Genomic DNA, 22,666 nt, shown 5'->3' with positions numbered 1-22,666 from the left:
CAGCACACGGAACACTGTTTACCTTCCCGCTAGTAAGCGGTCCCTATTTATCTACTTGCACCCGAAGGTGCTTTCGAACTGCTAGGTTGGCAGGCGCTGGGACCGAACGACAGGAGCGCACCCCGCCGCAGGGATTCGAACCGCCGACCTTTCGATCAGCAAGCCCTAGGTGCTGAGGCTTTAACCCACAGCGCCACCTATAATTCAGTAGTCTTTTTTGTCCTTCTTAATGATCCCCCCCTCATTCGTCATCAGTTTTATCCAATTCATAACTCCTGAAAGGGAATTTTACTGCAATATATATATATATATATATATATATATATATATATATATATATGCTTTCGTAGATTTTCACGGGTATAGGAATGCAGGTTTTGGTGTCCTCGGGTGTCTTCCCGTGTAAAAGTTGGGGTGTCTAGGCGACGTTTCGACGAGGTCTCACTCGTCATCTTCAGGCTGGTGCTTTCGGCTTCTTGTTACTGGAACAGAGCAGGATCTCAGTGTTTGAGTTCCTATAAATACTGTTGAGGAGGTGTGGTGTATAGCCTCCAATGTTCTGGGCAGAGAGGAAGTTCCCAGGCTAGTGTGCCTTTTCTTCTTTTGTTCCTTAATTGCTTGAGGGATATCTTGAGTGATTTCTTGAGTGATATCCTGAGTACCACTTAGGTGGGTCATTAGGTGTGGATTAGTTGCTAAAGCCTTTGTGTCTTGACCTCTTGAACTTTGTGAAGAGTTTTTCTGAGAAGATGGCTGTACTGCACTTAGTTGTGCTCTGGCTTGGCTTCGTGTATAGGGGCGAGCTGTGGTTTTGTGGCCTGTGCCAGCCAGATCTGTGTAGGGATTGCAGGGGGGTGCAGCATCCGGAGGTGCCACCATGGTTTGGCTACTGGATGGTGTCTGTAATTTATCTGTGGAGAGGGTCTGGGTTTGGGTCTGGTGTGGTTGATTGGTGATGGCGTTCTGTGTGCCTCTGGATCTGGTGTCAGTTTTTGTGGGGAGGGCTAATTTCCAGATGTCTGGCAAGCGGGATGTGTCGTCACGCTTGTTCATGTTGTGAGGGTGTTTTTCTATCTCGATGGCTTCCATGATTATTCTCTTGTGGTGATGTTCCATGTTAGAGAGCAATTTGGAATCTGCAAAATTAATTTCGTGTCCTGTTTCTTTCATGTGTTGGAAAAGAGAGGAAGTTTTTTCTTCTTTTTTGACGGCATTCTTGTGTTCTGCGATACGTGCATTTATTCGTCTGTTTGTTTGTCCAATGTACGTGGCTGGGCAGACTTTGCAGGGTATTTCATAGACCCCTTGGTTTTCCAACTGGATTTTATCCTTGGGGTTTCTGAGGATATTGGCTATTTTTTGGTTGGCGCAAAAGGCTGTTTTGATATTGTGTTTATGGAGGATTTTGCTAATTTTATCTGTAGTGCCCTTGATATAAGGAAGGAGGGCCATGCCATTGTTTTCTTCTGTGTCTTGGTTTTTGGGGGGTGTTTCTTTTTGGATTAGCTTCGTAACCCTGTTTTGCTGGTATCCATTGACTATCTACCGGAAAAAAACACACACCAACCGCTACTTACATGCACAATCACACCACCACCCTGCACAAATAAACTCCGTAGCCAAGACTCTCATCTCCAGAACCAAACGCCTGGCTGACAAAGACCACTTGACAACTGAGTTACAGAATCTCTCAAATGTGTTAATTGTCTGGAGATGAGAGTCTTGGCTACGGAGTTTATTTGTGCAGGGTGGTGGTGTGATTGTGCATGTAAGTAGCGGTTGGTGTGTGTTTTTTTCCGGTAGATAGTCAATGGATACCAGCAAAACAGGGTTACGAAGCTAATCCAAAAAGAAACACCCCCCAAAAACCAAGACACAGAAGAAAACAATGGCATGGCCCTCCTTCCTTATATCAAGGGCACTACAGATAAAATTAGCAAAATCCTCCATAAACACAATATCAAAACAGCCTTTTGCGCCAACCAAAAAATAGCCAATATCCTCAGAAACCCCAAGGATAAAATCCAGTTGGAAAACCAAGGGGTCTATGAAATACCCTGCAAAGTCTGCCCAGCCACGTACATTGGACAAACAAACAGACGAATAAATGCACGTATCGCAGAACACAAGAATGCCGTCAAAAAAGAAGAAAAAACTTCCTCTCTTTTCCAACACATGAAAGAAACAGGACACGAAATTAATTTTGCAGATTCCAAATTGCTCTCTAACATGGAACATCACCACAAGAGAATAATCATGGAAGCCATCGAGATAGAAAAACACCCTCACAACATGAACAAGCGTGACGACACATCCCGCTTGCCAGACATCTGGAAATTAGCCCTCCCCACAAAAACTGACACCAGATCCAGAGGCACACGGAACGCCATCACCAATCAACCACACCAGACCCAAACCCAGACCCTCTCCACAGATAAATTACAGACACCATCCAGTAGCCAAACCATGGTGGCACCTCCGGATGCTGCACCCCCCTGCAATCCCTACACAGATCTGGCTGGCACAGGCCACAAAACCACAGCTCGCCCCTATACACGAAGCCAAGCCAGAGCACAACTAAGTGCAGTACAGCCATCTTCTCAGAAAAACTCTTCACAAAGTTCAAGAGGTCAAGACACAAAGGCTTTAGCAACTAATCCACACCTAATGACCCACCTAAGTGGTACTCAGGATATCACTCAAGAAATCACTCAAGATATCCCTCAAGCAATTAAGGAACAAAAGAAGAAAAGGCACACTAGCCTGGGAACTTCCTCTCTGCCCAGAACATTGGAGGCTATACACCACACCTCCTCAACAGTATTTATAGGAACTCAAACACTGAGATCCTGCTCTGTTCCAGTAACAAGAAGCCGAAAGCACCAGCCTGAAGATGACGAGTGAGACCTCGTCGAAACGTCGCCTAGACACCCCAACTTTTACACGGGAAGACACCCGAGGACACCAAAACCTGCATATATATATATATATATATAATCTCATTTTATTGTGGGTGTATTCTCCAGCATGTTCTTGACACATATAATAGTGCATTAGCAATGGGTTCCTTCTGATTTACTTTGTTCTGTGCTGCTCCCTCAATGCTACCATATTCTTGGTGTCCTGAGGGGGCTACAATGCAACAAAAGTCAACAAAAATAAATCAGAACATTTATGGAATCAAAGGTTAGAGGATTTCAGCAGGAAGTTAGGGGATATATGCACTGAATAGAAATGAAGAATGGTGACCGCCCCAAACCTTTCACAGGTGCAAACACTATTGACAGTGGGGTCACGTGTGAACCCCCTGATAGCATCATGGGCAGAAATCATAATGACTGCACAATAAAAAAGAATATCTTGAGGGACCCTAAAATCTTACATCTCCAGCAATTACTTTGTACTGCTGTGTAAATCCATCTTGGTCTATATGGTGTTTGATACCACTGATAAAGGGTCGTTGTTTTTTATAAAAGTTTCCAAATGTTAGTCTCGGTACGATCTTTGCCCATAACCATCTCCATCCAAATATGTTTCATTCCTGCCCTGGATCTTTTTTCGATTTCTTTTCCAGACCTATTTCTTTGTAGCTGAACCACCTTCTTGTTCAGCAGAATTATGGATGCTCCAGGGATTCCTGCAGATACTCTCTGAATGCCTGGCTTTCGCACATGATGTCAGTGGAATACGATGTTGGCTCTCTGTCATAATAAGGCCTTTCTGACAGTCCCCAGAAGAGTACAGAGAATTCATGAATCCCATTCACCTTATGCCCTTAAAAGCTTGGCACATCCTACAGATTTGGTTTGAATTTTTGAGAGAGAGAGAGAGAGAGAGAGAGAGAGAGTCAGAGTCTCTCATATTATTTGCAAGATCCCCCCCCCTTTTTTTTTTTTGCCTTGGCCAGAAGAAAACTCAGTGATGTGGCCCCCATGTCCACAGGAATACCTTACTGTAAATGCTATAGAATGATAAACTACCCAATGAACCAAAGAACCTGGCACATTTTTCTTTTCCCCTTTTTTTGTCTGGCCTCATTTTGCTCCCAAACATAAACATATTCCCTTTAAAATGCATCTTCAAAGTCTACTTCAGCTCCTGCCCTTTGGGGACTTGACATATCAAAAGAAACTTGCTGACATAAACTGGTATGTGGAGTTTGATCTATTCTAATATATGATTTTAATGTTTCTCATTTTCCTGGCTTGCCAATTCACATCTATCATACATTGTCACATTTAAGTTTCCTAAATTACTGCTTTTAACTCTTTTTTTGTCACTTCTTTGCCAAATAGATATATTCTAAAGCTCTGCTATTCCCCTCACCCCTTCCTCCATGATTGTATCTTAATATTAATAGGTTGAGGGGAAAATGGAAATTTTGCTCACTTAAGGAGACAGCAATTTTTTGATAGGGTTTTGGAGATTCAATATTGTCCTGCTTTTCAAATCCAAGGCTAGATTTAATCTCAAGGCACATAAAATGAAATTCGGGATGGCAAATCAAACAACAGAAAGGGCGAGGCATGGGGAGAGCTACCCTGAGCATTTTAATTATGGATTTGGGAAGGGGAGAGAGACTACAAAATATCTTGTATATCTATTTTGCAGGTAAAGAGACAATGCATTTCTTGTTAGAGGCAATGAAAAGTGTTACTGTGAATATGTTTGTTCTTTGGGGATATTGTAAAGTCTATTAAGGAAGGAAAAGGTAGCTTTTTCAACCTAAGAGCCACTTTCCTTTCTGGAGAACCTTCTGAGGGCGACATGACAGAGGCAGGCAGGGCCCAGATGCAAAAGTGGGCAGTACAGTTAAAATAATAATAATAATAATAATAATAATAATAATAATAATAATAATAATATATTATTTGTACCCCGCCCATCTGGCTGGGTTTCCCCAGCCACTCTGGGCGGCTTCCATAGAAACCAAAGATACAGTAAAATATCACAGATTAAAAACTTCCCTGAACAGGGCTGCCTTAAGATGTCCTCTGAATGAAAAGACTGAAGAAAGTATTGATAGGTGAGATTCATAAGGACCAAACTGGCTTTCTCCCGGGAAGACACATGTCTGACAATGTGAGGAATATAATAGACATTGTGGAACTGCTGGAAATGAACATTAACAGAAAAGCGGTTTTGATTTTTGTGGACGCGGAGAAAGCCTTTGACAACATTTGTTGGAGTTTTATGAAAAAGAATCTCCAAGGGATGGGGGTAGGCCAAGGTTTTGAAAATGGTATAGGTGCAATATACTCTGAGCAGAAGGCAAAGCTAATTGTGAATAATGTGGTAACGGAAGAGATAGCTATAGAGAAAGGAACACGACAGGGATGCCCTATTTCCCCTCTACTTTTCATACTGGTCCTGGAGGTTTTGTTAAATATGATTAGAAAGGACCAGTTGGTTAAAGGAATTCAGGTCGGAGTGAGAGAGTATAAACTAAGGGCATTTGCAGATGACCTAGTTTTGACTCTGCAGCAGCCAAACACTAGTACAAAAAGAGTTTTAGAACTGATTGAGATATTTGGTCAAGTTGCAGGATTTAAATTGAACAAACAAAAAACTAAAGTCTTGGAGAAAAATCTAACAAATGAAGAAAAAGAGACATTCCAGAATGAAACAGGTTTGGAGATAGCAAAAAAAGTGAAGTACCTGGGGGTGAATTTGACAGCGAAAAATGTGAATTTATTTAAAGACAATTATGATAAATGTTGGACAGAAGTCAAGAAAGATTTAGACATATGGTCAAGGCTGAAACTTTCCTTGTTAGGCAGAATTGCTGTTATCAAAATGAATGTACTGCCTAGAATGTTATTTTTGTTTCAGACATTACAAATAATAGACAAGATGGACTGTTTCAAGAGGTGGCAGAAAGACATATCGAAGTTTGTTTGGCAGGGCAAAAAGCCAAGAATAAAATTTAAGACATTAACAGATGCAAAAGATAGAGGGGGTTTTGCCCTGCCGGACTTAAGACTTTACTATGAATCAGCAGCGTTTTGCTGGTTGAAAGACTGGCTGCTCCTCGAGAATACAGACATTTTGGATCTTGAAGGATTTGATAACAGATTTGGTTGGCATGCATATATATGGTATGACAAGGTAAAAGCGCACAAAGGTTTTAAGAACCATATGGTGAGGAAAGCTTTGTATAATGTTTGGATAAGGTATAAAGATCTGTTTGAAAGTAGAACCCCTAGGTGGCTGTCACCAATGGAGGCAAAAGAGGTGAAAAAATTGAATATGGGTTCTAATTGGCCTAAATATTCTGAAATCATAGAACAAGATGGTGAAAAAATAAAATTGCAGAGTTTCGAGAAGCTGAAGTTTAAGGTCAGAGATTGGCTACATTATCGACAGATAAATGAAGTTTTTAAACAGGACAGAAAGAAAGGCTTCCAAGTGGAGAAGTCAAAACTAGAAACAGAACTGTTAGAACCCAATACTAAAAATTTGTCAAGAATGTACAATTTGCTGTTGAAATGGAATACTCAAGATGAAATGGTGAAATCTAGTATGATTAAATGGGCACAGGATATGGGGCATGACATTGAGCTTGCTGACTGGGAGCAGTTATGGACCACTGGTGTTAAATTCACGGCATGTAATGCCTTAAGAGAAAACATTATGAAAATGATCTACAGGTGGTACATGACTCCGGCCAAGTTAGCTAAGATCTATCATTTGCCCAACAATAAGTGTTGGAAATGTAACGAAACGGAGGGAACCTTCTATCACCTTTGGTGGACCTGCCCGAAGATTAAGGCTTTCTGGGAAATGATCTATAATGAAATTAAAAAAGTTCTGAAGAGAACCTTTGTTTAAAAACCAGAAGCCTTTCTCTTGGGCATGGTGGGCCAAATGGTGCCAAAGAAGGATAGGACATTTTGTATGTATGCCACTACAGCAGCAAGAATTCTTCTAGCAAAGTATTGGAAGACGCAAGATTTACCCACGTTGGAAGAATGGCAGACGAAGGTGATTGATTATATGGGACTGGCAGAGATGACTGGCAGAATTCGAGACCGGGGGAAAGAGGCGGTGGATGAAGATTGGAACAAATTCAAAGTTTATCTTAAAAACTGTTGTAATTTGGAAAATTAGGGGCTCAGGGTAATAAGAGATAAAGAACTACAGTTGTATTAATAACTTATAGAAGTTAAATTTATGAAATATAAACAAGTTTATTACGAAAGGGTTGCTGAAAAATCTTGAAACAAGAATGCAGAAAAGGGGTGGTACGGGGAAGTCGATTTTGTGTTTGTTTATGTTTATGTTTTTGCTTTGTTTCTTTTTTACTTATGGAAAACTAATAAAAATTTATTTTAAAAAAAAAAGATGTCTTCTGAATGTCAGGTAGTTGTTTATCGCTTTGACATCTGCTGGAAGGGCGTTCCACAGGGCGGGCGCCACTACCGAGAAGGCCCTCTGCCTGATTCCCTGTAGCTTTGCTTCTCGCAATGAGGGAACCGCCAGAAGGCCCTCGGCACTGGACCTCAGCGTCTGGGCAGAACGATGGGGGTGGAGACGCTCCTTCAGGTATACTGGGCCGAGGCCGTTTAGGGCTTTAAAGGTCAACACCAGCACTTTGAATTATATATAATATTTATTTATTAATAATTAGATAATTATTTATCAAAGTGTAGTAGGCTGCTTTTAACACAACATCATTGTAAGATGTCAATGGGATGTTTCAGCTCAAGGAAAACACTTTAGGAGGGTATGAAGCAAGACTGGCGAAGGATGGGAGTGCTGAGAGTTGCTAGGAAAGCCCTATTCAGTTCCCGGAGCTATAGCTCAGTTGGTTAGAACACAGTTCTGATAATTCCAAGGTTGCAGGTTCAATCCAGCTACATATTCCTGCACTGCAGGGAGTTGGACTAGATGAGCCATTCCTCAGGGTCTCTTCCGACTCTACAATTCTGATTCTATTGTTAATGTGTTTTAAATGTGTGTTGGTGTGGATGTGGCCTAAATGAGTGAGCCAATGTCAGTCGTATCCATTATATTCAATGGGTCTATTTTGAGTTAGACTGGAATTGGGTTGAGCCCAGGGATACAGTCCATTGGGATTTGGAAAGTTCATTCAATGAGGGAGAATTTGGAGCGAGCTTTTGATGATGCGCCTAAATCCAAGATGGGAAAAATTGTGGCCTTCCAGATCTTGTTGGACTACAGCTGACATTATTTCTAACCATTTGCCATGCTGACTGGGGCTGATGGGAGCCAGAACCTAACAACATCTGGAATACTTCCTAACCTAAATGATACCGCCCATAGCCATTGGCTATCTTGATCACATTCATAACTCTTATGTTGCTAAATATTAGCCTGATGGGTTTGGTGTTACCTAAAACTCATTCCCAAGTCATTGTTTTCATACTTGAAGAGGATATGACCATGGGCTAGAGGAGCTAGTGAAGACCTTTAATTTTCATTAAAATCTCCCTTTTGCTATTCACCGCTGCCAAATTTAATGCAACAGAAGTAACATTTACTTGTTTCTCAGTGCCACAAGGCACCAAGGTTAGCTATTCATCTTAACCTTCCATTTGGAAGCCTAACTTAATTCTGACTTAATTAACATGCTGCTGTTTGGTATTTTTCACAGGGAAAATGCAAACAAATATGGTAATCCATCACGGGAAATTTGTCTTAATTAGCATAACGTTCACTGGGTGATTTCATGCATTCTGAACCACAGTGGACTCCTGTACTGAGGGCCTTAACAGGAAGTAGAGAAATTGCTTGAAAAGGCAATTTCATAGGTCCTGAAGAAGTGTCTTTAAATTAAATGCAAATTATGTTAGAGGATGATCCACATGACATATAATTTGCAACACTCTTCTGTGGGGCTTGTTCTCTGTTATAGGATATTTTCCATGAGCGAAAATATTTCAAGGTGCAATTATTCTCTACCCCTTATTAATATAGTAACTATTGCTTGGTCTCTATGATGAGATGTCCTGGGGCTTCAGTTTGCAAAGGATTCACACTAAAAGATTTTGCATTTCAAATGTAACCGTGCTTTGTGCACATTTCTGTGTGTTCCCAAATATGTGGACTCACAGGGTTCCTTTTCTTACACAGGCCTGCCCATCATAGGAGCAAAGGAAGCTGCCTTATACTGAGTCTGACCATTGGTCTACGTATCTAGTTTAGCATCATCAACACTAACCTGGCAGCAGATCTCCAGGGTTTCAGGCTGGGACAATCCCAGCCCTATCTAGAAACAGCGGGGACATTCAGTCCATGTCAGAGCTGAAGTCAGACGCAGGTTGGCAAGAAAGGAAGCAAATCTCCGATACCAGTGAAGTTAACTCTTTATTCAAGGAAACGGAATACAACTCAGCCTAGTGGTCTCAGCAACCCTTCCCAGTAGGTCTTGCCTCTATGGAGCCATTGCCAGGACTGAAGGTTCCTGCCTTCTACCAGCCTTAAGGCCCCTGCCCTCCAGGATGTTTCCTAAGCCGTTTCAGACGACATCTGTGCACCTCTGACCTCTGTCCAGCTCTTCTCATTACTCTGCACGTTCTTGGAGCCGGGGGGAGGGGAGCTTGCCATAGCAGGAAGGGGAGATTCCATGGCTTCTTCAGCAGTCTCTCCCCCCCCCCTCCACTGCTTCAGCTTTGGAGTCTGAATTGCTCCCTGTCACTGACTCTTCTTGTTCACTAAAGCCTGTTGTTCTTCAGCATCCAGCCCCAATATTCTCCCTCTGACTTCTCTCCAGTGTCCCACCACCAATCCCCTAGCTCTGAGCCTTCTTCCTCTTGGGGGTTCCCCAGCTGGTGCCTCTTCATCCAGCCAGCCCTGACATGAACCTGGTGCCTTTTGCATATAAAGTAAGCACTCTGCCACTGTGGATGGGTAAGTTTCGGTCAATTTTGATTTCTCTCTGTTTATCATTTTTTCTAGTCACTACAATTCTATCTCTCTCTCTGTGTGTGTGTGTGTGTGCGTGTGTGTGTGTGTGTGTGTGCGTGCGCGTGTGTGTTTGTGTTTAGTCCTCACAAAATTTCATCAGTCTATTAGTGTGGATTTCTTTTAATATACACATTTGTGTATGCAGTGTCTCCCTGCTTTGCTGGTCCATTTCCACCTGGTGTGGGAAGGCAGGGCCCTGATTCCAGCTACCAAAGCTGCTCCTGAACCTACCAGAGACCATCTTGCTGTAAGTCTGGGAAAATATGGTGCTCAGGATGCCTAGAGATGGTTGGGGGGGGCGTGTTTAGAAGTTTCTATTGCAGTCAATATTTAATTTTCGTGGTGCATTATTTTTGATGTTTTTGTGATCATCTTTTTCTATTTTGTTGTTAGATCCCATTATGAATCATAAGGAGTTTTTTTTAAAAAAAAGTTTGTTGAATATTTCTTAATGATATGGTTTCATTAAGTATTACCTAATTTTTGTTATATTTGTAACTTGGAGAATTATGTAACTTTCTTTGTGTGATGAGCCGCCGTGAACAAAGTTTGCTATAGAAAGGCAGCATACAAATTGATGATGATATACCCATTTTCGGAAAGCAATTTCCTGCAATACAATGCATATTGTATGTTATCTTCAATAACTTGTGCATTTTTTTGCCCACGTTATTATATAAAACATATGCATTGTTCTAAACATTACTTGATCAGATAAATGCATTGCATAATTTGGGAAAGTGTGAATTTTGAAAGAAGGCTGTGTATTGTTTCAGAATGTTTGGTAGGCAGATTATGTAGGTTCACCTTTAAATCCAAAGGGTATTAAATTTCCCACCCCAACTATTACTGAGCTACAGCCCTATCCATTGTAACAGCAACCATTTTGTCCAACCTATCTAAAGGCAGATGAGGTTTTATAATTGCTCAAAAAGCATGCTGAGTTAAAAAAAAAAAAAAAAACCAGAAAAGTCTGGGAGACATTTAAACAGACAATTAATTTCCATTTCTCTTTCTGTGATAAACGGGCAGCAGCCCAAAAAAGCATTTTCAGCATTATCGGAAGTTATATAATTCTCTTTTCTCCATTTGCCCTTTCTATAATGGCCCATAGTTCAACTGAGAGTAAAAACTGCCGTCTCAGCGGCAATGTGAGGTAATTCTCATTCCAGGCTTTGGCATGAGCATCGTCTCCTACAGTTGTCAGGGAGTATTCAGAGAGAGATTGTTGATGCTGCGTCCCTTTTGGCAAAATGTCACTTTATTTTTAGGTGTAGGCAGTGAAGAAGAGAGTCCATTCCACCTCACCCTGGAAGGAACATTACATAGAAAACCAGTGGCTGGCATCAACTAAGTTTTACTCAGGCCACATTCACAACATGCATTTAAAGCATTACGATACGACTTTAAGCAGCCATAGCTTCCTCCAATGAATTATGGGAACTATAGTTTGCTAAGGATGCTGTGAATTGTTAAGAGACCCCTATTCCTCCTCACAGAGCTGCAATTCTCAGAGTGGTTTAAAAGTCCATCCATCATCCCAGGGCTACCAAGCTAAGGCCTTCCCCTCAAAATTCCTCAGGCAATCATCTGGAGTGGGGTCTTGTGAAAATGTAACTTTTAAGGGAAGAATTTTCAATAGGAGGAGAATGCACTGGAGATTCATAATACAGTAGTACCTTGAGTTCCCAACTCCTCGGGTTACAAATGTTTCAGGTTACAAACCTGGAAGAGTTACCTCAAGTTGAGAACTTTGCTCCAGGATGAGAATGGAAATCGTGTGCCGCTGGCGCAGCGGCAGCAAGAGGCCCCATTAGTGAAATCACACCTCTAGTTAAGAACAGTTTCAGATTAAGAATGGACCTCCGGAACGAATTAAGTTCATAACTAGAGGTACCACTGTATCTCAGTTAGTGGCGGCTGGGGCTCCTTGGGACTGGTATGGTGGAAGATAGGGAGACCAACAGTAGGTGGCGCCAGTGGTAATGACAAGCACAGCCACCCACTGACTGGTTGTAAGTAAAAAAGCAGGCAGGTGAGGGCTGGTTGAAGGCAGACAGAGGTTGGTGGTGCAGTGGCCTATTGACCTTAATGGATCAGCCTCCACTAATTGGAGAGTGTCTGTTTATATTACTATTCTTTGGTGTAATGTATCTGTTTACAAATCTACAGAAATTAAAAAGTACACAGAAGCACACAGACAGGAAATGGCAGTCTCCATGCAAATCCATGACACAGAAATCCAAAAATCTTTGGCCTGCCAATTCTGAAAAGCTACTATATCTGCTTTTCTTGTATGCTCTAGCCCAGTTCACATGTTGCTCACAGGGAGCGGGCATCACACAATTCCCTGTTGGTCAAAACAAAATCCTCAGTAATGCAGGTGGAGCCAGGCATACAGCCCAACCCTCCAATAATTTCATGGCACCCCCTTTCAACAACAGGAATGGCAGGATTCAGCTGTACCTTGACTCACAGTCTTGTGCATACAGGAAGGGATTCAAACTTAGCATCTCCAGGTTGGGTTGGGAGAGACACCTGTCTGAACGCCTGGAGAGCCAATGAAGCCAAGGACAGCAAGGAGAAGACAAACAGATGTGAGAAGGTGCAGAAGCAAGGAGAACAAAAGGGAGCTGAAAAGCATCGAAGCTACATGAATATGCTCATCAGTGACAGAAATAACTGAATGCACGAGCCATTTTTCAATGCTCATAAATCCAAAAGACCAAAGTAGGGATGTGTATCGTTGGCTCAGCCCTCTTTCTGGATGCCATCTTCCTTCTGATTGAATTACAATTGAAAGTGGGGGGTGGGCTGCACTGATGAAATTCACCTTCCATCCTGCGCTTGCGAACATAAATCAAAACCGTGTCCCTCCAAAACAGGTTCATTATTTTGAGCGTCACGTCCAAGCTGCTGCTCATCAAGGATCTCCATATTTTTGTTCTTTATGGCACTGGCACACCACACAAATTTAAATTTAAAATTGCCCTCTGCAGCAGGAAGGGCCATATTTAAAGCATGTCTGTCCTCATCAGGGAGTGACATATTGGCAGTGGGGTGATTCTTGCAGGGGCTAATTCGTAATTTATGCAGTGGTTAAAAAGGCGCTTCTGTCTTAAAGTCAACAGCTGAACACTTTAGCAGTATCAAGGGGAAATTAAATTGGGGTGTAGGGCTGGCATTTCTGCAATTTCTTTACATTTTATCAGAGCCCACTAAGTGGGTTTTTGGTTAATATGATGAATCATATCTGCAAATTGTGTGGACAGGCGGAGTCCCCCAAACCCTGGGCGGCCCCAGTGTGGAATAATGACTCAAGACAACGTGCTATGGGATTAAAATTGGCCACAACTTTATTATGTTTCAGATGTGGGTAGACCTTGGCTCAGGCTCTGGGCATTTATCCCTCCCAGTCCCCCCGCCGGGGATCTGGGGAACATCAGGGTTATCCAGTGGGTGGGGAAGGATGGGCTGGCTCTGGAGAACATATGTTCAAGGAGAGAGAGCCTGCCCCCGTTACGCTGACATCGCAGGGGAGAGCAATGATGACCTCTAGGCATATGGCCAACGCCACCCCTCAATCAACCCCTTTAACGGGGAACCCTGGTATCGCTGCTGTGAAGAGGAGGGGGCATGGGTCACTGCTGCACGCCCCCCCCCCCCATTTAGGGAAGATAGACTAAAGGATTCCGCCCAAGGCGGATACTGCCAAAGTTGTGACGTTTTGTTACAGGTAATGCAATGCAGGAAAATTCCTTTCCAGCCCTTCAACAGCGACCTTGACGTAGCCACACCTGCATACCTGTGGAGAAATGGTTAACCTGCAAAAGAAGTCGTAACTGAGGGTGGGTAGAGTGGGAGAAGCTCTGGAGCCAACTGATGATTGCCAGGTAAGATCCTCCCCTTATTGTATGGGCAGGTGGTCCCTCCCCCTACCTGGCCTGATCACCTTGGCAACGCTTCCCCAGGATTGGGCTGGGATTGGGCAACTGACTGAAGTAGGCGGAGACCTCCAGGTATCCCACCTGGGGGGAGGCGAAGCCAAGCCTGTGCTAATGATGCCGAATAGGGTCCAGGGGCTGCACGCAACCACGCAAAGGGTGCCCCCCATTTAATGTGGGGAGCGGTCATTCTGCAACATCCTTACTAATGAATCATCAGTCCCCTATGGAAGTAAGGTAAGTACAACAAGAACAATTCCACCCGGCCCCTAAGAATTTCACACACACTCAAATTCCCACTCTGATAATTTTCAAGTAACAATTGCTTTCCACATTAACTAATGGAGAACGGATGCTTGTGGAGTGGGGGCAGAAGAAATTTTCAGTACCTCAACAGATATAATCTCACCCATGATGTGACGTAAATCTCAGAGATAATGGTATGTCTTTTATTTGTTTTGTGAAACATCATCATCCCTGGCAGGGATGATAACTTTTTCTTTTCTTGGGCCCGAAAGCAGGGCCCTGAAGTCTGCAGTTCAGCAGAAATCAAGCCATTTTATTACCCTGCACTTCCCAAACTTGAACAACGGAGCAGATTAAATGACTTCACAATGGGATAAAGGTTTGCTTCGGCTTCCAGGAAAAAAAGTGAAAGTGCTATCAAGGTAATCACAACTCCCACTCCCCCCCGCAAACCTCATACTTTTAATATTTAGATTCCGTAGCCTGCAGAGAACTTCTTTCTGCTTATCAGATTTACAGGAAGGGAGAGCCAGGAGATTTACCGAGTCAATACAGCTTCCTCAACTGCATTTCTCATCCTCAGTTACCAGTATATTATAAATTAAAGTGGATTGGCATGATAAATGCATAGGCAAGGCACTGTGATTTGTAAACAAGCTAAACTCTGAAGCAGAAATGGGCCCTTTGAAGGCCAAAGGTAGATATTTGAAAAGCCAGAAAGTGCAGGATGCCCATACCCAAGGGGAGGATAGCTAGTGTGAGCAAAACTGTTCTAATTTCCTTTGAAAATCCTTGGGATGATTTGCTGAAATGGGAACTCATTCCCCTTAAATTTTCACTTGAAGGAAAAGTTGAGGGCCATAAGAACTTAAGAAGAGCCTGCTTGATCAAGCCCATCTAGTCCAGCAAGACCTGAGCACTCTCCCTTCTCGTTGTTTTGAGCAACTAGTATTAAGAAGCATCCCTGCCTTCAACCACAGATGGAGACCATAACCTCTATCATGGCTAGTAGTCACTGACATCCTCATCAGCTACCCAAACCACAAGCCCACACAGACAGATTCATTTCCCACCTCTCTCTCCTTTTCTTTTCTTTTCTTTTCTTTTCTTTTCTTTTCTTTTCTTTTCTTTTATTTAAGAAATAAAAGCAGACACAGAACTATGGCACACTTAGCAAACTTGTTGCACAAGTAAGTGCATGATACACACTAATTTGGCTTGAAATATAGAGGCTCCCAAGGCAGGCACCAGATTCCAGGGGAACTTTGGCACAGGGCTGCCAATCCCTCCCCCCATACACACCAATGCTGCCATAGCAGCACAGCTGGGCCCCCTGGGGCCCTTGGCCATTGACCTACCTATCTGACTGCAGGTGTAGTGCCCAGAGGCTCCAGACAATCAAATCTCTTGCTATGCTCTCCAGATTCTTTCAATGCCAGATAAACCCCTCTGTTGTTTTCATCCTTTCAAGATGTGAAGCATTTGGGTAGGTTTTCGGTGAATAATGCTTCAGATTGGTGCTGTTCATCTCTCTCCGAAACTGAGCTATATTCACACATGCTGCTGAAAAATAATACCATAGTCAAATGAAATTATGGGCAGGATTCTGAGTTTTTCCTTTCGTTTTCCCTCACCTGGATATGAAACCGGAAGAGCGAGGAGCAAATTCTCATGACACTACCAAAAAAAAACCCCACCACATGGTGCCCTGAATCTACACCAAATCAACACTGCATTAGAGATCCCAATGGTTATTTCCAGAGAGGGGCATTGTGAGACTCCTGCTCTGCCTCATACCCATTGTGTGCTTGTGTTCTTCAGGGTTCCATTCTGTCCTACTTAACAGAAGTAAGCCCTGCCGCTCACCACCTGGCCCAAGGCGGGGCCTGACAGGCCTATAAGAACTACTGCTGCGGCTACCACCCAGGAGGACTCCCCTGCTCAGTGCCTGAGGGCCCCAGTCCTGCCACTCAACACCTGGCCCAGGGCGGGGCCTGATGGGCTCTATAAAGGACTGCTGCCGCCGCTGCTGCTGCTGGGCAGAGAGGGCTCTGTTTTGTTTTGTTTTTTGTTTAAATTGCTGTTATTTTTTACCTATGTCATTTTAAACTGTGATATTAATGCTGTATTCTTAGTTTTAGATTTTGATTTATGTGGAAATTGTTTTCCATTTGGTTGTGTATCTCTTTGATGTGGTTTATTTATTGTTTATGACTTTTGTAATTATGTCAATCTTGTCGTGCTGTAAGCCGCCTTGAGCATTGTTTTTTTAACTGTGGAAAGGCGGCATACAAATAAATGATGATGATGACGATGATGATGATGATGATGATAACAGGGGGGTAACTAACTTGCAGCAAACAGGCTGCGCACACCACTTCCAAGAGACCTTCCCAAATTTGTCTCTTTTTTTTTAAAGGTACATAATGACAGAGCAGCATCATAAAGTCTAATTGGAGGGAGAGTAATTCCCTCGATCTAAGGAGTCCCAGGGTATAGAGGGGTAGGAAGAGTGGCAGTCAGTAGACAATAGGATTCTTGGGAGAACCATTATCACCAGCCTTTCACATTCCTCCAACTTTGGGAGAAGGTCATTTTGGCACAGCCCTCAAGTGGCTACGGATAGTCCACCTTTCCTCTGCCATGGGATGACGTGTCAATCAAATTCACATGTTCACTGATTAGGACGGTCACTGCAAACCAGCATTTAGGAACCAAGTTCTCCTTGAGAACTCAGAAAACTTGCATCCTCCCCATCCTACACTGTTCACTCTGACTAGGTACTTGTCCCTGCATCGTGACTTATGACCCATAAACTGAGCTGACTAGAAGTTGCTACTGCATGTTGGTATCTGGTGTTTAATAGTGAGGTCTCAGTTGGGAGCAATGAACTTCTTATATGCTGGGGCTGTGCACACAGCTCTGCCCTGGTCATCACCACCGGCTCCAGCAAGAAATCAGTTGAGGGGGTGGGGCTAATGTTTAATTCCCTTCAGTGGGAGAAAATCAGAATTAACTGAGGGTGAGGATAACTGAAAGCAATTTAAATCGCATAAGCAAACATTTCCTCCATATCGCTAACAAATAGAGTTGGCTGACATATCTTCTGGGATTAGAGATTGGTTGCAGGTCTGAGGGTATTGGCAACGAGCTTTTTGCTCGAGTGGCAGTTAGGCATTGATATAGGTATTGTTATGTAGATGAAGGGGGAGGAAGCGCCATCACCTCCCCCACATATTGAAGGGTAGTCCGATAAAGGATTCCGGAGGGCGTGGCCCTGTGCGAAGCCTATGGAGGTGAGGGCCTAAGGTACGCCCCCTAGCGGTGACCCCGGGGGTGTCCCTAGTTGATGTGCATCAGCAGGACTCCCCCTACTGGTGGTTAACCCTTCCCGGACTTCAAGCAGACAGGCTGAAGCCAGATAGTCAATTAGGACCAATGCCTAAGCCAATACCGCTCATCACCTGTAACCAATAAAGTTGTGGCCATTTTTAGCCCATTAACCTAAATACTGTGTCATGTCTCTTTATTTCCAATGGGGGGGAGGCAGGAACTTGTCATGCAAATAGTTCATTTTTTGACATGGCCAACATTTTTAACAGGAATGCTGAGCAGAATAGTTTTTGGCTCAGACCTAATTCCCACCTCCCCCATTTCCTCAGTTTTAAATAAATAAAAAAAAGTGTTCATGTAATATCCTTGATTGATTAGGTTTTCTCATCATTTAGAGTGACTTTGTCACTTTGTAGATGGGGGAAATTCTGTGTATCATAGAAAGGTTATATTTCAGGTGTCAGAAAGCCTTCTGTGAAAACAGGTTGTCAGGGGGAAAGAGAGAATGATAAATCAAAAGGCATCTAACACCATGTATGAAATACCTGTAACAATAGCTTCTCATCCCACTCTCGAGCCACTGATAGAGTATGATTTGTAATCCTAGTATGAAAAAGGCATGCCTTTCATTTGAAGCCAGCCTGGCAGACGGAGGAAGATAACAAGAGGGAGAATATTCAATTTGAAGATGCCTTCAAGGAAAGCCGTCAAAGAGCCCACCAAAAGATTTATCAGTGTTGAACTACAGATTCAATAAAATCTTTGACACCTTTAGATAAGAAAAGTAATATTTTATGATTCAGAGAGGGCCATAGGCTCAACTTAAGAGCACAGCCTAAGCAGCTTTGACTGTGCGGCTCAGACTCTGAATAAAGGATGAGTCTAAAACAGCCATCCCTGGAACGAAGGTTCATTGGAGGGTAGGCCCCAAGACTTTTTCCTTCACTGCTCAGAGACAAAAACTGCATTAATAAAATGAGTGTCCCTCACCCTTTTTTCTCTCACACAGCCCCATATTATACCATCAGCCATCTTTCTCACTATCAGGTCTGATGTTAAATCAGTATCACTGCAAGGCTACGGGGTTCAATGCCCAGTTCAGAAATAACAACAACAACAACAACAACGCCTTCCAAGAGGTCAAAAGTGATGGATGTAATACAGCAAAGCAATGTGAAAAAAAATATGCACTGCATTAAACAATAGGAGGCAAATCTTCATACATACAACAAACCAAATTGTGGTTCCTTGTCCCCAGGATGACAGCTATGAAGTCAGCCATTGACTGAGGTTTTTAGGCATGGTGGTGTATTTAATGGGGGTGGGGGGAGGGAAAAGCCTGCTTGACTATTGCAACCCCTCTGAGATGGGTAGTTTGCCTAACTGTGGTAGGATTGCCCGATTGGGCAGGATACTGTATGTGATGTCAGGTGCAGGGCAGGTGAAGACACGGCTCAGCCCAAAGCCAGCTTTTGCAGGCAGCAATGATCACCTGAGTGGCAGTACCTGAAAAGCCATTCTCCTCGCAAAGGAACAACATTTTGCAAACACCAATGGTCAGTTGACTTCACAGCGTATGAATGAAGGGAAAGAGGTCACCTGATATCCTTGTGGCATGAAATGATTGATTCTTGTGGCGTGAGATGGGCCACATCCCAATTGTGAAACTATAGTGGGGTGTGGGGTGGGAAGAGACCCTGGTAAAACATCTATAAGCCTCACCAGGGCATTCTTAGCCTCCAAAGAGAGCTCTAAGCCCAGTAAAGACCCAGAGCTGATTCAGGGACTTTTATAGTCACTGCCTCTACCTGCCTCCTGCTTGATCACAGTCTGCAGCTTAGTAATAGTTTGGAGCTTCTATCTTCTATCTCCTCCCAAGTAGATCACTGTCTGGCCACTTGTTTCTGAGATGTTCCTGGGTAATGGGGGAAGGATCAGGGATCAAGGGAAGACTTCAGATGGAGTCATGGGTGTGATCCAGGTGTCCCTTTTGTTCTTTTTTTACAAACTGCTCTACATTCAAAGAATATTGATTGGTGTACAGAAAGAAATATATAAAATGAAATGCAACTCATAAGACACTATTAAAATGTGAGCAGGGTGGAGAATGCTTTAAAAAAAAAGCATAAATAACTCAGATTCAATAGGGGAGACTTGACAGAAAAGGAAAACCATTGATAAGACAGGTGTTTTTTCCGTCTGCCTTTTGAGTGCAGTGATTTTTTTGCTGTGAGTTTCAGGGGGTGTTGCAAGGCCCCCACACCTACCCCTCCAAAAACGTCTGTCCAAAAGTCAGCCAGGATCCTGACAGTCTGAGTTCAACCCCTTTAATTTGTCAGCTCTATTGTCTATTACCTCCTTTTTATTTTTTTTGGATTCTCCAGCTCCCACTGAAAACAATTGAAACTTCTAGCTTCTGTCTGCAAGCACTGAAAGAAATCTGGCTTACTCATCCCTGCTTTTTTTTTTTTTTTTTTTTTTTTTTTGCTTTTTTTGTGTGCTTGATTTATTTGACTTAAGATCAAGCCATGCTATAAATCACTTTAATGTTGCTTCAGCATTGCAGCTGGAAAGCAATGGTGCATGTTCTCTGTGTCTCTGACGGTTGCGTGTTTATTATGCACAGCAATTAAACATCTCTCTCCCCCCACCCCAACCATGCACTTTTTTTCCTAGACAAATTAGAACCAAGCTTGTTTGTGATTTGGCTGGCAGGCTTACAAATCTCACTGTGGTGGAGCACACAGTGTTTTCTAATTTTTCTGTGTCGTGGTGGATGTCGTACGACGAGGGCTGCTCCATTTTCCGAGCAAAGCCAGCTATGACTCCATACTGATTAAGTGGAAATAATGCCAACTTTCATAACTCTGCTATAGCAGAAGGACAGCCGCCTGTGTTGTATTCCAAATGATGAAGTCAAAGAAGAAGAAGAAACACATAAAGGGTGTGGAATATTGCCATCAGAGCAGATCGTCATGCTACAGTGCAGGAAATAAATATTATTTTTTATTTTCAAAAAGAAAAAATTCTCCTAGATTTCATTTCCAGTTGGGTTTTAGTATTATGATAGGGTGATAAAAATGTCTCCCTTGCCATTTTCTCTAAACTATGCATAATTTTATACAACTCTATCATTATCCCTCACTCTTGTCTTTCCCCAATAAACTCTGTAGGGTTGTTGTAAGGATTACAGCATGAGAACTCATAGTAACAACAAAAACTGGTAACCATTGATAGCCTTCTCATTCATGAATTTGTCCAATCCTCTTCAAAAGCCATTCAAGTTGGTGGCCATCATAGCCTCCTGTGGGAGAGAGTTCCTCAGTTTAACTATGTGCTGCTTAGATGGATTTTGGGCTCAACCAGCAAAGTGGTTTTCCCATTATTACCTCCAGTTATATAATTACTAAACATTTTTTAAATAGGTGCATGAATTGAAAACTTCATCATTATAAACATTATTAAGAAAAAGTGCCTGACAAGTGTACAGTTCTAACAGGGCTTCCTTTCCCAAGCTCCCAATAAGCAGATGGTTGAAGTGCAATTGAGTTTCTCTCTGACAATGAGAACTTACTTTGCAGGTAATATTTCTGCAAGCAAGAGCTGCAAGGAATCTATTCCTTCTAATCTGTGGGGGGCGGGGGAGGATGGAGTCTGCTGGATTTTATAGAGCACTGTGCACCATGGGGATACTGGATTGCAAAACCGAAGGTGGTGGTTTTATTTATTGGGTTGGAATTTTGTTTAACTTTTCTCTCCAATCCATCACGCTGTTTCCCAGCTGCAGCTGAGAGTTCAAAGCAAAGCCACTGTCCCCACACCCAAGATCACTTTACCCCATTTATGTCCACTCTACCGCTTCCGTCTGCAGAACTGGCACTGCTAAAGGTGCCACATAATTTATAATATATCAGTCCTTCAGCACCCACATTTTGAAATTCCCTATTTAGATCAGGCAGGTGACTTTGATATACTCTTTTTGGCACCTGCTAAAAACACACTTGCTTAGGCAAGCCTATCCAAACATGTAGAATATTGGCATGCATTTTAATATGACTTTTCACTTATTGTTGATTTTGATGGTTTTGTGTATGTGTGTGCTTATTGTTTTATTCTTTTTGTAAACCACTTTGAGGTTTTATCACAATCAAGGGGTGCATAAATCTCATGAAATAGGATAGGATAGGTAAGAATAGATGAAGACTCATGAGATACAGTGGTGGTAAAAAAATACTATATTTAGTAATATAACATCTGGAAGAACTATAAAGCAAACTAACAAGAATCAGGAAGTATAGGCAGGTGAGGAATTTGTCTAATTCTGGTAGAGAAGCTTCCCTCTAGTCCTCTAGACATGTGTACAGCTGCAGTCTGTAACTCCCAACTAGGTGGTCACTGTGAGAACAGGATGTTGGACTAGATGGGTCATTGGGCTGATGCAGCAGCCAGGCTCTTTTTATGTTCCTATGTGCCTGCCCCCATCTCCATCAGATGACTTGGTGCTCTGCATGCAGTTCCTTGTTACCTGTGGGTCCCTGGATGGCTTTAAAAGAGATTTAGACAAATTCATGGAGGATATAGCTATCGATGGCTAGTAGCCATGATGAATCTGTTCTGTCTTCACTATCATACTTCAGTTGATGGAAACCACAGGAGGGAAGAGTACTGTTGTGCTGGTATGCTGCTTGTGGCTGTTCCAGAAGAGGCATCTGATTGGCCAACAGGATCTGGACTTCAGACTGATGGAGCAGGAAGGAAGGAAGGAAGGAAGAAGGAAGAAGGAAGGAAGAAGGAAGAAGGAAGAAGGAAGAAGGAAGGAAGGACCACTTTAGCATACTTCTCCCTCCTTGTTTTTCATGTACTTCAGATTTGGCTTGTTCCAGGTTCTTTCATAGGACATTTACTATTCAGGACATTGAAACTTGGCAAACTGCTGCAAGTTTGGCCTAACTCAATCCATCTCTCCATCCCACCCCCATCTTGCATTCCCACTCTCAGAAGGTGGTTGTTCTTCTCCTACACAGTCTTCTGAGTTCTGTCAGGCAGATTTTTATGGATTTACTAATAGCTTTTTGAATTAGTCTCCTGAGAAAAAAAGACACAAAATATTTTGCAGTGATCACTTCTCATTCCCATTCCCCCTTGTTGAATTTAGAATGTAGTTTAACGGAATAAAAATGGTAGTATTTTTGTATAGAAGGGGCACTGCTTGA

The sequence above is a fragment of the Podarcis muralis genome, chromosome 14 (genome assembly GCF_964188315.1).
Source record: "Podarcis muralis chromosome 14, rPodMur119.hap1.1, whole genome shotgun sequence".
Lineage (NCBI taxonomy): Eukaryota > Metazoa > Chordata > Lepidosauria > Squamata > Lacertidae > Podarcis > Podarcis muralis.
This window is presented reverse-complemented; position numbering follows the sequence as displayed.